Here is a 15,186-nt window from a genome sequence, read left to right as displayed (position 1 = left end):
GCATATACCTGATTGGCATATTTAATTTACATGTAAATCCCCTGTAGAGTGGTATACCATATACCCAGGGTCTGTCAATTAAATTATACCAGTGGGTCTGCAACACGTATTGGGGCACATACTAACACACTTTAAGTAGCGGATTGATTGTTAAGACCTGCCATTGCAGCCTGAAGGCAATGTCCCAATACCATGTTGACTTGGAATTTTAAACCCTTTTGTAAAGAAATGGCTCCCTGTTGCAGTTACCCCCCACTTTTTGCCTGATACTGATGCGGACTTGACTGAGAAGTGTGCTGGGACCCTGCTAACCAGGCCCCAGCACCAGTGTTCCTTCACCTAAAAGGTACCATTGTATCCACAATTGGCACACCCTGGCATTCAGATAAGTCCCTTGTAACTGGTACTTCTAGTACCAAGGGCCCTGATGCCAAGAAAGGTCTCTAAGGGCTGCAGCATGTCTTATGCCACCCTAGAGACCCCTCACTCAGCACAGACACACTGCTTACAAGCCTGTGTGTGCTAGTGAGAACAAAATGAGTAAGTCGACATGGCACTCCCCTCAGGGTGCCATGCCAGCCTCTCACTGCCTATGCAGTATAGGTAAGACACCCCTCTAGCAGGCCTTACAGCCCTAAGGCAGGGTGCACTATACCATAGGTGAGGGTACCAGTGCATGAGCACTGTGCCCCTACAGTGTCTAAACAAAACCTTAGACATTGTAAGTGCAGGGTAGCCATAAGAGTATATGGTCTGGGAGTCTGTTTTACACGAACTCCACAGCACCATAATGGCTACACTGAAAACTGGGAAGTTTGGTATCAAACTTCTCAGCACAATAAATGCACACTGATGCCAGTGTACATTTTATTGTAAAATACACCACAGAGGGCACCTTAGAGGTGCCCCCTGAAACTTAACCGACTATCTGTGTAGGCTGACTAGTTTTAGCAGCCTGCCACAAACCGAGACATGTTGCTGGCCCCATGGGGAGAGTGCCTTTGTCACTCTGAGGCCAGTAACAAAGCCTGCACTGGGTGGAGATGCTAACACCTCCCCCAGGCAGGAATTGTCACACCTGGCGGTGAGCCTCAAAGGCTCACCTCCTTTGTGCCAACCCAGCAGGACACTCCAGCTAGTGGAGTTGCCCGCCCCCTCCGGCCAGGCCCCACTTTTGGCGGCAAGGCCGGAGAAAATAATGAGAAAAACAAGGAGGAGTCACTGGCCAGTCAGGACAGCCCCTAAGGTGTCCTGAGCTGAAGTGACTCTAACTTTTAGAAATCCTCCATCTTGCAGATGGAGGATTCCCCCAATAGGGTTAGGATTGTGACCCCCTCCCCTTGGGAGGAGGCACAAAGAGGGTGTACCCACCCTCAGGGCTAGTAGCCATTGGCTACTAACCCCCCAGACCTAAACACGCCCTTAAATTTAGTATTTAAGGGCTACCCTGAACCCTAGAAAATTAGATTCCTGCAACTACAAGAAGAAGGACTGCCCAGCTGAAAACCCCTGCAGCGGAAGACCAGAAGACGACAACTGCCTTGGCTCCAGAAACTCACCGGCCTGTCTCCTGCCCTCCAAAGATCCTGCTCCAGCGACGCCTTCCAAAGGGACCAGCGACCTCGACATCCTCTGAGGACTGCCCCTGCTTCGAAAAGACAAGAAACTCCCGAGGACAGCGGACCTGCTCCAAGAAAAGCTGCAACTTTGTTTCCAGCAGCTTTAAAGAACCCTGCAAGCTCCCCGCAAGAAGCGTGAGACTTGCAACACTGCACCCGGCGACCCCGACTCGGCTGGTGGCGATCCAACACCTCAGGAGGGACCCCAGGACTACTCTGATACTGTGAGTACCAAAACCTGTCCCCCCTGAGCCCCCACAGCGCCGCCTGCAGAGGGAATCCCGAGGCTTCCCCTGACCGCGACTCTGAACCTAAAGTCCCGACGCCTGGGAGAGACCCTGCACCCGCAGCCCCCAGGACCTGAAGGACCGGACTTTCACTGGAGAAGTGACCCCCAGGAGTCCCTCTCCCTTGCCCAAGTGGAGGTTTCCCCGAGGAATCCCCCCCTTGCCTGCCTACAGCGCTGAAGAGATCCCGAGATCTCTCATAGACTAACATTGCGAACCCGACGCTTGTTTCTACACTGCACCCGGCCGCCCCCGCGCCGCTGAGGGTGAAATTTCTGTGTGGGCTTGTGTCCCCCCCGGTGCCCTACAAAACCCCTCTGGTCTGCCCTCCGAAGACGCGGGTACTTACCTGCAAGCAGACCGGAACCGGGGCACCCCCTTCTCTCCATTCTAGCCTATGTGTTTTGGGCACCACTTTGAACTCTGCACCTGACCGGCCCTGAGCTGCTGGTGTGGTGACTTTGGGGTTGCTCTGAACCCCCAACGGTGGGCTACCTTGGACCAAGAACTAAGCCCTGTAAGTGTCTTACTTACCTAGTTAACCTAACAAATACTTACCTCCCCTAGGAACTGTGAAAATTGCACTAAGTGTCCACTTTTAAAACAGCTATTTGCGAATAACTTGAAAAGTATACATGCAATTTTGATGATTTGAAGTTCCTAAAGTACTTACCTGCAATACCTTTCGAATGAGATATTACATGTAGAATTTGAACCTGTGGTTCCTAAAATAAACTAAGAAAAGATATTTTTCTATATAAAAACCTATTGGCTGGATTTGTCTCTGAGTGTGTGTACCTCATTTATTGTCTATGTGTATGTACAACAAATGCTTAACACTACTCCTTGGATAAGCCTACTGCTCGACCACACTACCACAAAATAGAGCATTAGTATTATCTCTTTTTGCCACTATCTTACCTCTAAGGGGAACCCTTGGACTCTGTGCATGCTATTCCTTACTTTGAAATAGCACATACAGAGCCAACTTCCTACACCTTTGCCCTGCCTTTAACTCCAATTTTATTACATATGTCACCTGTAGGAAGTTGGCTCTGTATGCACTATTTCAAAGTAAGGAATAGTATGCACAGAGTCCAAGGGTTCCCCTTAGAGGTAAGATAGTGGCAAAAAGAGATAATACTAATGCTCTATTTTGTGGTAGTGTGGTCGAGCAGTAGGCTTATCAAAGAAGTAGTGTTAAGCATTTGTTGTACATACACACAGGCAATAAATGAGGAACACACACTCAGAGACAAATCCAGGCCAATAGGTTTTGTTATAGAAAAATATCTTTTCTTAGTTTATTTTAAGAACCACAGGTTCAAATTCTACATGTAATATCTCATTTGAAAGGTATTGCAGGTAAGTACTTTAGGAACTTTGAATAATCACAGTAGCATATATACTTTTTACATAAAACACAATAAACTGTTTTAAAAGTGGACACAGTGCAATTTTCACAGTTCCTGGGGGAGGTAAAGTAATGTTAGTTTTTGCAGGTAAGTAAACCACCTACGGGGTTAAGATTGGGGTCCAAGGTAGGCCACCGTTGGGGGTTCAGAGCAACCCCAAAGTCACCACACCAGCAGCTCAGGGCCGGTGTAGGAAAGTACCATCTTGCCTGGCGCGTTACCCCCATTTTTCACTGTATATATGTTGTTTTAGTTGTATGTGTCACTGGGACCCTGTCACCCAGGGCCCCAGTGCTCATAAGTGTGCCTGAATGTGTTACCTGTGTAGTGACTAACTGTCTCACTGAGGCTCTGCTAATCAGAACCTCAGTGGTTATGCTCTCTCATTTCTTTCAAATTGTCACTAACAGGCTAGTGACCATTTTTACCAATTTACATTGGCTTACTGGAACACCCTTATAATTCCCTAGTATATGGTACTGAGGTACCCAGGGTATTGGGGTTCCAGGAGATCCCTATGGGCTGCAGCATTTCTTTTGCCACCCATAGGGAGCTCTGACAATTCTTACACAGGCCTGCCACTGCAGCCTGAGTGAAATAACGTCCACGTTATTTCACAGCCATTTTTCACTGCACTTACTTAACTTATAAGTCACCTATATGTCTAACCTTTACCTGGTAAAGGTTGGGTGCTAAGTTACTTAGTGTGTGGGCACCCTGGCACTAGCCAAGGTGCCCCCACTTTGTTCAGGGCCAATTCCCCAGACTTTGTGAGTGCGGGGACACCATTACCCGCGTGCACTACATATAGGTCACTACCTATATGTAGCTTCACAATGGTAACTCCGAATATGGCCATGTAATATGTCTATGATCATGGAATTGCCCCCTCTATACCATCCTGGCATAGTTGGCACAATCCCATGATCCCAGTGGTCTGTAGCACAGACCCTGGTACTGCCAAACTGCCTTTCCCGGGGTTTCACTGCAGCTGCTGCTGCTGCCAACCCCTCAGACCGGCATCTGCCCTCCTGGGGTCCAGCCAGGCCTGGCCCAGGATGGCAGAACAAAGGACTTCCTCTGAGAGAGGGTGTTACACCCTCTCCCTTTGGAAAATGGTGTGAAGGCAGGGGAGGAGTAGCCTCCCCCAGCCTCTGGAAATGCTTTCATGGGCACATTTGGTGCCCATTTCTGCATAAGCCAGTCTACACCGGTTCAGGGACCCCTTAGCCCTGCTCTGGCGCGAAACTGGACAAAGGAAAGGGGAGTGACCACTCCCCTGACCTGTACCTCCCCTGGGAGGTGCCCAGAGCTCCTCCAGTGTGCTCCAGACCTCTGCCATCTTGGAAACAGAGGTGCTGCTGGCACACTGGACTGCTCTGAGTGGCCAGTGCCACCAGGTGACGTCAGAGACTCCTTGTGATAGGCTCCTTCAGGTGTTGCTAGCCTATCCTCTCTCCTAGGTAGCCAAACCCTCTTTTCTGGCTATTTAGGGTCTCTGTCTCTTGGGATTCCTTAGATAACGAATGCAAGAGCTCATCCGAGTTCCTCTGCATCTCTCTCTTCACCTTCTGCCAAGGAATCGACTGCTGACCGCGCTGGAAGCCTGCAAAACTGCAACATAGCAAAGACGACTACTGCAACTCTGTAACGCTGATCCTGCCGCCTTCTCGACTGTTTTCCTGGTGGTGCATGCTGTGGGGGTAGTCTGCCTCCTCTCTGCACTAGAAGCTCTGAAGAAATCTCCCGTGGGTCGACGAAATCTTCCCCCTGCAACCGCAGGCACCAAAAAGCTGCATTACCGGTCCCTTGGGTCTCCTCTCAGCACGACGAGCGATGTCCCTCGAATCCAGCAACTCTGTCCAAGTGACTCCCACAGTCCAGTGACTCTTCAGTCCAAGTTTGGTGGAGGTAAGTCCTTGCCTCCCCACGCCAGACTGCATTGCTGGGAACCGCGACTTTTGGAGCTACTCTGGCCCCTGTGCACTTCCGGCGGAAATCCTTCGTGCACAGCCAAGCCTGGGTCCACGGCACTCTAACCTGCATTGCACGACTTTCTAAGTTGGTCTCCGGCGACGTGGGACTCCTTTGTGTAACTTCGGGTGAGCACCGGTTCACGCATCCTCGTAGTGCCTGTTTCTGGCACTTCTCCGGGTGCTACCTGCTGCTAAGAGGGCTCCTTGTCTTGCTCGACGTCCCCTCTACCTCCTGGCGCAATTTGCGACATCCTGGTCCTTCCTGGGCCACAGCAGCATCCGAAAATGCTAACCGCACGATTTGCAGCTAGCAAGGCTTGTTGGCGTTCTTTCTGCGGGGAAAACACTTCTGCACGACTCTCCACGGCATGAGGGATCCGTCCTCCAAAGGGGAAGTCTCTAGCCCTTGTCGTTCCTGCAGAAACCTCAGCTTCTTCTGTCCAGTAGAAGCTTCTTTGCACCCACAGCTGGCATTTCCTGGGCATCTGCCCATCTCAGACTTGCTTGTGACTTTTGGACTTGGTCCCCTTGTTCCACAGGTACCCTCGACTGGAAATCCATCGTTGTTGCATTGCTGTTTTGTGTCTTTCCTGCAGAATTCCCCTATCACGACTTCTATGTCCTTTGGGGAACTTTAGTGCACTTTGCACTCACTTTTCAGGGTCTTGGGGTGGGCTAGTTTTCTAACCCTCACTATTTTCTAATAGTCCCAGCGACCCTCTACAAGGTCACATAGGTTTGGGGTCCATTTGTGGTTCGCATTCCACTTTTGGAGTATATGGTTTGTGTTGCCCCTATCCCTATGTGTCCCCATTGCATCCTATTGTAACTATACATTGTTTGCACTGTTTTCTAAGACTATACTGCATATTTTTGGTATTGTGTATATATATCTTGTGTATATTTCCTATCCTCTCACTGAGGGTACACTCTGAGATACTTTGGCATATTGTCATAAAAATAAAGTGCCTTTATTTTTAGTATAACTGTGTATTGTGTTTTCTTATGATATTGTGCATATGACACTAAGTGGTACTGTAGGAGCTTCACTCGTCTCCTAGTTCAGCCTAAGCTGCTCTGCTAAGCTGCCATTATCTATCAGCCTATGCTGCTAGACACCCTATACACTAATAAGGGATAACTGGGCCTGGTGCAAGGTGCAAGTACCCCTAGGTACTCACTACAAGCCAGTCCAGCCTCCTACAGCCGGTCAGGTGCAGAGTTCAAAGTGGTGCCCAAAACGCATAGGCTTCAATGGAGAGAAGGGGGTGCCCCGGTTCCAGTCTGCCAGCAGGTAAGTACCCGCGTCTTCGGAGGGCAGACCAGGGGGGTTTTGTAGGGCACCGGGGGCGGGGGGGGGGGGGACACAAGCTCACACAAAAAGTACACCCTCAGCAGCACTGGGGCGGCCGGGTGCAGTGTGCAAACAAGCGTCGGGTTCGCAATGTAAATCAATGGGAGACCAAGGGGTCTCTTCAGCGGTGCAGGCAGGCAAGGGGGGGGGCTCCTCGGGGTAGCCACCACATGGGCAAGGGAGAGGGCCTCCTGGGGGTCACTCCTGCACTGAAGTTCCGATCCTTCAGGTGCTGGGGGCTGCGGGTGCAGGGTCTTTTCCAGCTGTCGGAATTTTAGAGTCAGGCAGTTGTGGTCAGGGGGAGCCTCGGGATTCCCTCTGCAGGCGTCGCTGTGGGGGCTCAGGGAGGACAACTTTGGTTACTCAGTCTCGGAGTCGCCGGAGGGTCCTCCCTGCGGTGTTGTTTCTCCACCAGTCGAGTCGGGGTCGCCGGGTGCAGTGTTGCAAGTCTCACGCTTCTTGCGGGGATTGCAGGGGTCTTTAAATCTGCTCCTCTGTAACAAAGTTGCAGTCTTTTTGGAGCAGGTCTGCTGTCCTCTGGAGTTTCTTGTTCCTCTTGAAGCAGGGCAGTCCTCTGAGGATTCAGAGGTCGCTGGTCCTTGAGAAAGCGTCGCTGGAGCAGGTTTCTTTATAAGGCAGGAGACAGGCCGGTAGGACTGGGGCCAAAGCAGTTGGTGTCTTCTTTCTTCTTCTGCAGGTGTTTTCAGCTCAGCAGTCTTCTTCTTCGGTAAGTTGCAGGAATCTAAATCTTTAGGTTCAGGGAAGCCCTTAAATACTAAATTTAAGGGCGTGTTTAGGTCTGGGGGGTTAGTAGCCAATGGCTACTAGCCCTGAGGGTGGGTACACCCTCTTTGTGCCTCGTCCCAAGGGGAGGGGGTCACATTCCTATCCCTATTGGGGGAATCCTCCATCTGCAAGATGGAGGATTTCTAAAAGTTAGTCACTTCAGCTCAGAACACCTTAGAGGCTGTCCTGACTGGCCAGTGACTCCTCCTTGTTATTCTCATTATCTCCTCCGGCCTTGCCGCCAAAAGTGGGGCTGTGGCCGGAGGGGGCGGGCAACTCCACTAGCTGGAGTGCCCTGCGGTGCTGGAAAAAAGGGGGTAAGCCTTTGAGGCTCACCGCCAGGTGTTACAGCTCCTGCCTGGGGGAGGTGATAGCATCTCCACCCAGTGCAGGCTTTGTTACAGGCCACAGAGTGACAAAGGCACTCTCCCCATGTGGCCAGCAACATGTCTCGAGTGTGGCAGGCTGCTAGAACCAGTCAGCCTACACGGATAGTTGGATTAGGTTTCAGGGGGCACCTCTAAGGTGCCCTCTGGGGTGTATTTTACAATAAAATGTACACTGGCATCAGTGTGCATTTATTGTGCTGAGAAGTTTGATACCAAACTTCTCAGTTTTCAGTGTAGCCATTATGGTGCTGTGGAGTCCGTGTTTGACAGACTCCCAGACCATATACTCTTATGGCTACCCTGCACTTACAATGTCTAAGGTTTGGCTTAGACACTGTAGGGGCACAGTGCTCGTGCACTGGTGTCCTCACCTATGGTATAGTGCACCCTGCCTTAGGGCTGTAAGGCCTGCTAGAGGGGTGACTTATCTATACTGCATAGGCAGTGTGAGGTTGGCATGGCACCCTGAGGGGAGTGCCATGTCGGCTTACTCGTTTTGTTCTCACCAGCACACACAAGCTGGCAAGCAGTGTGTCTGTGCTGAGTGAGGGTTCCCTAGGGTGGCATAAGATATGCTGCAGCCTTTAGAGACCTTCCCTGGCATCAGGGCCCTTGGTACCAGGGGTACCAGTTACAAGGGACTTACCAGGGTGTGCCAATTGTGGAATCAAAAGTACAGGTTAGGGAAAGAACACTGGTGCTGGGGCCTGGTTAGCAGGCCTCAGCACACTTTCAATTCAAAACATAGCATCAGCAAAGACAAAAAGTCAGGGGGTAACCATGCCAAGGAGGCATTTCCTTACATCACCCTTAAGGTGGGCCTTAGGTAGTCCATGGGGCAGGGTGCTGTGTAATTAAAAGATAGGACATGTACTTTTTAGTTGTGCATGTCCTAGTAGTGAAATAAACCCAGTTTCCTTTTTCACTACTGTCAGGCCTACCCCGTCATATGATTCCTTATTATATTTAATAAGCTGAAATTCCTAAACTAGAGGAGATGGCTGTCATGTTTGGTGCTTATGAACTTGTAATGGTAAACCCTCTCTAATGATGAAATAGAAGTTATCATTACAAGTTTCAAATTGCCACTTTTTGATAGTTGGCAGTCACACGATAGTGGGATTAGCAGAGCCGGAATGGGCCATTAACTGACTTGATGGGGGTTCAGAGCTAAGCACAACCCCACTTGCACCTAAATAGGCTGTGCTCTGTCACCACACAATAGGCTTAACAACCTGTATGTGACTCATCCTCTCGGTGACAGTGCGCATGGGCATCAACTCATTTGTTAGATTGTTTTCTTTCCGTCGTCGGGTTCGGACGTGTTTCTTCTTTCTCCGAGACTTTCGATTCAGAAACTTTATTTTCACTTTATCCTACTGTCTGTATTGTTTCAACCGCGTTTACATCTGCAATTGTTCCGATAGTACTGTAGGGATCAAGAAAACGCCTTTTTGGGTGCTTGCGCCCTTCTTGGGCCTGTTCAGGCCTACCACGCCATAGCCTGATGGGTCGGACTCCATTCCGATTCTGTCCTCAATGCCACGCGAAATTCCCTTACACTGATCAGCACGTGGTACGTAATCTTTGCCTTTCTCCAGAACATCGAGAGGAAGATTGTGAAGCCTGTCGGTCGTTTCGGTCAAAAAAGACACTGTGTGAGCAGAGAGCAAGAAGACTCGAAATGGCATTGAAATATACAGAGTCCACAGACACCTTAGAGATGGAGCAGGCACAGACCGCTGTCTTGATGTGAGTACACCTGCCCCTACTCCCACTTCCAAAAAATCTACTAAGGGCTTGGGTGCACCACTGCCAGAAAGCTATGGTTCCACCTGAAAGACATTTGTTGGCAATGAACCCTCAGGTTCGGTGCTGAAAAAGGCCAAGTCACCCCATCCTCAGGCCATGCCTGTTTTTGTGCCAGAGCCAAGCAAAAAGATAAAAAGCTCCACCACTGAGCTGCTGTCTACACTTTTCGGAGTAGAAAATATGGCGTTCGGCTTCGGAGCCAAAACCTCAACTGCGATCTTACTGACTGAAAAAAGTCAGTACCATTTCGGAGCCGAAAACATCCTTCTATACAGAAGACAGGACTTTCGAGCAGTCTAAAGCATATGACAAAGACAACTACTGAACAATCCTCTAAAGCCATAAAACCATCTGGATATCAATCAGAGGACTCTGATATCCAACCAATCTTGGAGGTTATAGACTGTAAACAGAGAAGGATACGTATCCATAAGGAGACAAGGAATATTATTGCTTCACCACCTACAAAGACCAAAAGGAAGGTGGCGTTTCAATAGACTCTTGACACTGCTCCACCACCAGCAAAAATATTTAAGAGAAGGGAGAAGCCATTACCTCTCCAGCTTTTTCCACCACATTCGCTACAGCTTTTTTTCTCCACCACCTACTACCCCACCACCACTACCCTCACCATCACACTCCCACACTTACTCACAGGGAAATACAGTAGACCCTTGGGACTTGTATGACCTATACCGTCCAATGACCCAGATCTTTATGCTAATAAACTGGCACCACCAGAGGATAGTACAGTTTGCACTCAAGTCATATCTAGGGCAGCTGCATACCATGGGGTTCAGATGCATGCAGAATCATTGGAGGAGGATTTTCTTTTTAACACGCTGTCCTCTACACATTCATGCTACCAGTGCTTACCAATGCTCCCTGGTATGCTTAGACATGCAGACGATATATTTAAGGAACCAGTCAAGGCTAGGGTTTTAACCCCAAGAATTGATTAAAAACAATATAAGCCTGTGCCAACAGACCCAGCCTACATTACCCAGCAAGTGCCACCAGACTCCATTGTGGTGAGTGCTGCTAGGAAAAAGGCTAATAGCCAGTCCTCAGGGGATACTCCTCCCCCTGACAAAGAAAGTAGGAAGTTTGATGCTGCGGGTAAAAGGGTAGCTACTTGCCAATTCCCAAGCCCTGTAAGCAAAGTATGACAGTGTACACTAGAATGAAATGCAAGATTTCTTGCAGTATCTACCCAAGGAGCATTAGAAGAGAGTGCAGCAAATTGTTGTAGAGGAACAAGCCATCACTAATAACCAGATTAGATCTGCCCTTGACGCAGCTGACACTGCAGCTAGAAATATCAGCACTAGCATAACAATTCGAAGACGTGCATGGCTAAGATTCTCCGGGTTTAAACCCGAAATACAGCAGGCAGTGCTTAACATGCCTTTCGATAAACATCTATTCGGTCCTGAAGTAGATAGTACCATCGAAACTCAGAAAGGATTCTGACACTGCAAAAGTAATGGGAGCCCTATATATCACACCTTTTTGGGGTTCCTTTCAGAAACAACAGTTTAGGGGAGGCTTCAAACGGCAAACTACAGAGGCTTCCACCTCTCATCCCAAACAAACACTGCAATATTAATCAAGAGAATCATTTAGAGGCTCTTACAGAGGCCAAAACTTTAGAGCCAGAGGAAAGTTTATTACCTCAAAGTGCTACCACACCCACAAAACAATGACTTCCTCAACATCCTACAATCCCACATTTCTCCTGTGGGAGGAAGACTGCAACAATTCCACTCTTACTGGCAAAACATCACCACAGATCAGTGGGTACTTTGAATTATCCGCCATGGTTATTGCCTAGAACTCATTTCTATTCCACCAAAATCCCCCCTCACTCTCACAGGCTCTCTCCAGAACACACTGTTGTGCTAAAACAAGAGGTACAGCCTCTATTACTAAAAGGAGTTATAAAAATAGTTCCAATATCTCAACAAGGAGCAGGAGTATATTCACTATATTTCCTTTTACCAAAAAAGGATGGTACTCTCAGACCCATCCTAGATCTCAGACCTCTAAATGTATACATCCTGTCAAAGTTTTCGCATGGTCACTCTACAGGATGTAATTTCTCTACTACAGTAACACAATTACATGACTGTTTTAGACCTCAGACACTTTTTTCCATATTCCCATACATCCAGCTCACTGCAAATACTTAAGATTTGTAGTAGTAGGCAAACTTTACCAATTCTAAGTACTTCCTTTGGCATAACAGCTCCAAGGATTTTCACAAAATGTCTAGCTGTAGTAGCAGCTCACCTCAGAAGACAACACATACATGTCTTCCCTTATCTAGACGACTGGCTAATAAAATCAAGCAATATTCTGCAGTGCCAACAGCACACTCAATGCACAATAGATACCCTACACACATTAGGGTTCACAATCAATTACCAAAAATCTCATCTTCAAGCAGCACAGGTTCAACCTTATCTAGGTGCAATTATCAATACTCAAAAAGCATTAGCCTACCCAAATCCACAGAGGATACAGACTTTTCAATCTTCATATCACAAATGCAGTTCCTCATATCACAAATACAGCCCAATCAAAATTACACTGTAAGATTTATCATGAAACTATTGGGAATGATGGCATCATGCATAGCAATAGTACCGCATGCAAGACTAAACATGAGACCACTGCAACAGTGTCTCTCACAACAATGGTCTCAGGCACAGGGTCAATTACAGGATCTAGTGTTAGACTGCCAAACTTACAAATCTCTGCAATGGTGGAATCGCAACAACTTAATAAAAGGGCAGCCTTTTCAGGACCCAGTGCCACAGACCATAATAACAGATGTGTCAATGACAGGTTGGGGAGCTCATCTCAACAACCTAACCATACAAGGGGAATGGACCTCAAAGCAATGAACTTATCACATAAATCATTTAGAATTGTTAGCTGTGTTCTTGACCCTAAAAGCATTTCAACCTCCGATCACGCACAAAACAGTCATAATAAAAACAGACAATATGACAACCGTGTTCTATCTGGAAAAAACAAGGGGCATACATTCATCCCGATTGTCCCTTCTAGCCCAAACAGTATGGAAATGGGCAGTTCACAATCAGATTTTCTTGCTAGCGGAAAACATCCCAGGGATACACAACCAGTTAGCAGACCTACTAAGCAGGACGCAGTAACAAATACACGAGTGGGAAATTCACCCACAGGTACTTCAACAGTACTTTCAAATGTGGGGAACACCAGACATAGACCTTTTCGCAACAAGCGAAAACGCAAAATGCCAAAACTCTGTATCCAGACACCCACACCCTCTGTCCGAGGGCAATGCTATGTGGATCAACAGGTCAGGGATATTTGCTTACGCTTTTCCCCCTCTCCCGTTATTTCCGTTTCTGTTCAACAAAATGCGTCACACCTCTCTCACCATGATACTCATAGCTCCCACATGGGCACGCCAACACTGGTACACAACACTTCTGGATCTGTCAGTAGTTCCCCATCACAAACTTCCAAACAGACCAGATCTATTAACACAGAACAAAGGACAAATCAGGCATCCCACTCCGAGTGTACTCAACTTAGTGAATTGGCTCCTGAAGTTGTAGAGTTTGGATATTTATACCTTCCATTAGAATGTATGTAAGTACTAAAACAAGCATGCAAACCAACAACCAGACAATGCTATGCAAACAAGTGGAAACGGTTTGTTTACTACTGCAACCTAAAAATATAGATCCACTTAAAGCAAGTAACAATATCTTGCACTGATGCTTTATCTACAAAAAGAAAAATTAGCTTTTTCCTCTATTAAAATTCATCTCACAGCTATATCCGCATACCTACAAACCATACAACATAGTTCCTGTCATAAAAGCCTTTATGGAAGGACTTAAACGTATTATTCAACCCAGAACTCCACTAGTTCCTGCATGGAATCTCAATATTGTACTCAAGACTAATGGGACCACCTTTTGAGCCCATGCATTAATGTGATATTCAATTTCTCACATGGAAAGTTGCTTTCTTAGTAGCAATTATTTCATTAAGAAGAGTGAGTGAAATGCAAGCATTTACTCTATAGGAACAATTTTTCCAAGTACACAAACATAAAGTTGCACTTAAGACATATCAATTTTTTTTTTTAACCAAAAGTAGTTTCACATTTTCACATTAATCAGTCAGTGGAATTGCCTGTCTTCTTTCCACAGCCTACTGAAAGAGCTCTACACACTCTTGACCTTAAAAGAGCTCTAATGTACTATGTTGACAGAACAAAAGATTTTAGGAAAACTAAACCGCTTTTTGTTGCTTTCCAACAACCACATTAAGGTAATCCCATTTTAAGACGAGGACTAGCTAGATGGATCGTGAGATGTAGTCAAACATGTTACATTAAAGTAAAAAGGCAACTTTTCATAACTCCCAAAACACATTCCACTGAAAAAAGGTTCTTCTGTGGCATTTTTAGGGAACATACCAATGGCAGACATATGCAAAGCTGCCACCTTGTCCACACCACATACATTCACAAAGCATTACTGTGTGGATGTATTCTCAAAACAACAAGCCAATGTTGGACAAGCAGTGCTAAAAAAAACTTTTTCAAACCACTTCAACCCCTACAGGCTGGCCACCGCTTTATTGGGAGAAGGACTGCTTTTAAGTCTATGCTGGCATGTGTAGCAGCAGATACACATGCTGTGCAAATGGAAAATGTCACTTACCCAGTGTACATCTGTTCGTGGCAAGTAGTGCTGGTGATTCACATGCACCCTCCTTCCTCCCCGTAAGCCTGTAGTCGCTGCAGTACTGATTTTTTGTATATATATATATATATATATATATATATATATATTATATATATATATATATATGGACATCTTATTTACTTATTACATATAGTTGTGCATTGACATTCTTTCACTCTATCACTCCTTCCTATACCCTTCTGCGGGAAAACAATCTAACAAAGGAGACGATGCCCATCCGCACTATCACCGAGAGGAAGAGTCATTCAATCCTGTGACTCGACAAAAGACTTTTTAGAAGAAAAACAACTTGTAGCACTCCGAGCCCAACACTAGATGGTGAGATAATGAGCTCAGCAATAGATGGCGAGATAATGCACAGCATGTGAATCTGCAGCACTACATGCCACAAACAGATGTACACTGGGTAAGTGATTTTTTAAAAATATATATATATATATATATATATTCAATGGCATGTGTTGCTGCAGGTACACATGCTGTGTACTGTTTCTGCCACCTAGTGTTGGGCTCGGAGTGTTAGAAGTTGTTTTTCTTCGAAGAAGTCTTTTCGAGTCACAGGACTGAGTGACTCCTCCCTTTCGACTCCATTGCGCATATGGGCATCGACTCCATCTTACATTGTTTTCTTTCCGCCATCGGGTTCGGACATGTTCCTCTTCGCTCCGTGATTCGAATCAGGAAAGTATTAAAATCATCGAAAATCCTTCGGTATTGTAGCGCTCGGGACCGGTTTCCTATAGATACATAGGCAATGATGAGACAACCGCTTC

At 47.0% G+C, this 15,186-nt stretch overlaps 1 protein-coding gene across 1 annotated transcript in view; it reads left to right on the top strand.

Annotated features, from left to right (window-relative positions):
• The window catches only part of SUZ12 (SUZ12 polycomb repressive complex 2 subunit), a 628,949-nt gene that overhangs the window by 339,295 nt on the left and 274,468 nt on the right, over positions 1-15,186 (top strand). The window lies entirely within an intron of this gene.

This window comes from Pleurodeles waltl, chromosome 7 (assembly GCF_031143425.1).
Source record: "Pleurodeles waltl isolate 20211129_DDA chromosome 7, aPleWal1.hap1.20221129, whole genome shotgun sequence".
Lineage (NCBI taxonomy): Eukaryota > Metazoa > Chordata > Amphibia > Caudata > Salamandridae > Pleurodeles > Pleurodeles waltl.
Note: the sequence above shows the minus strand (reverse complement) of the source record. Positions and strands in the feature narration are given on the sequence as shown.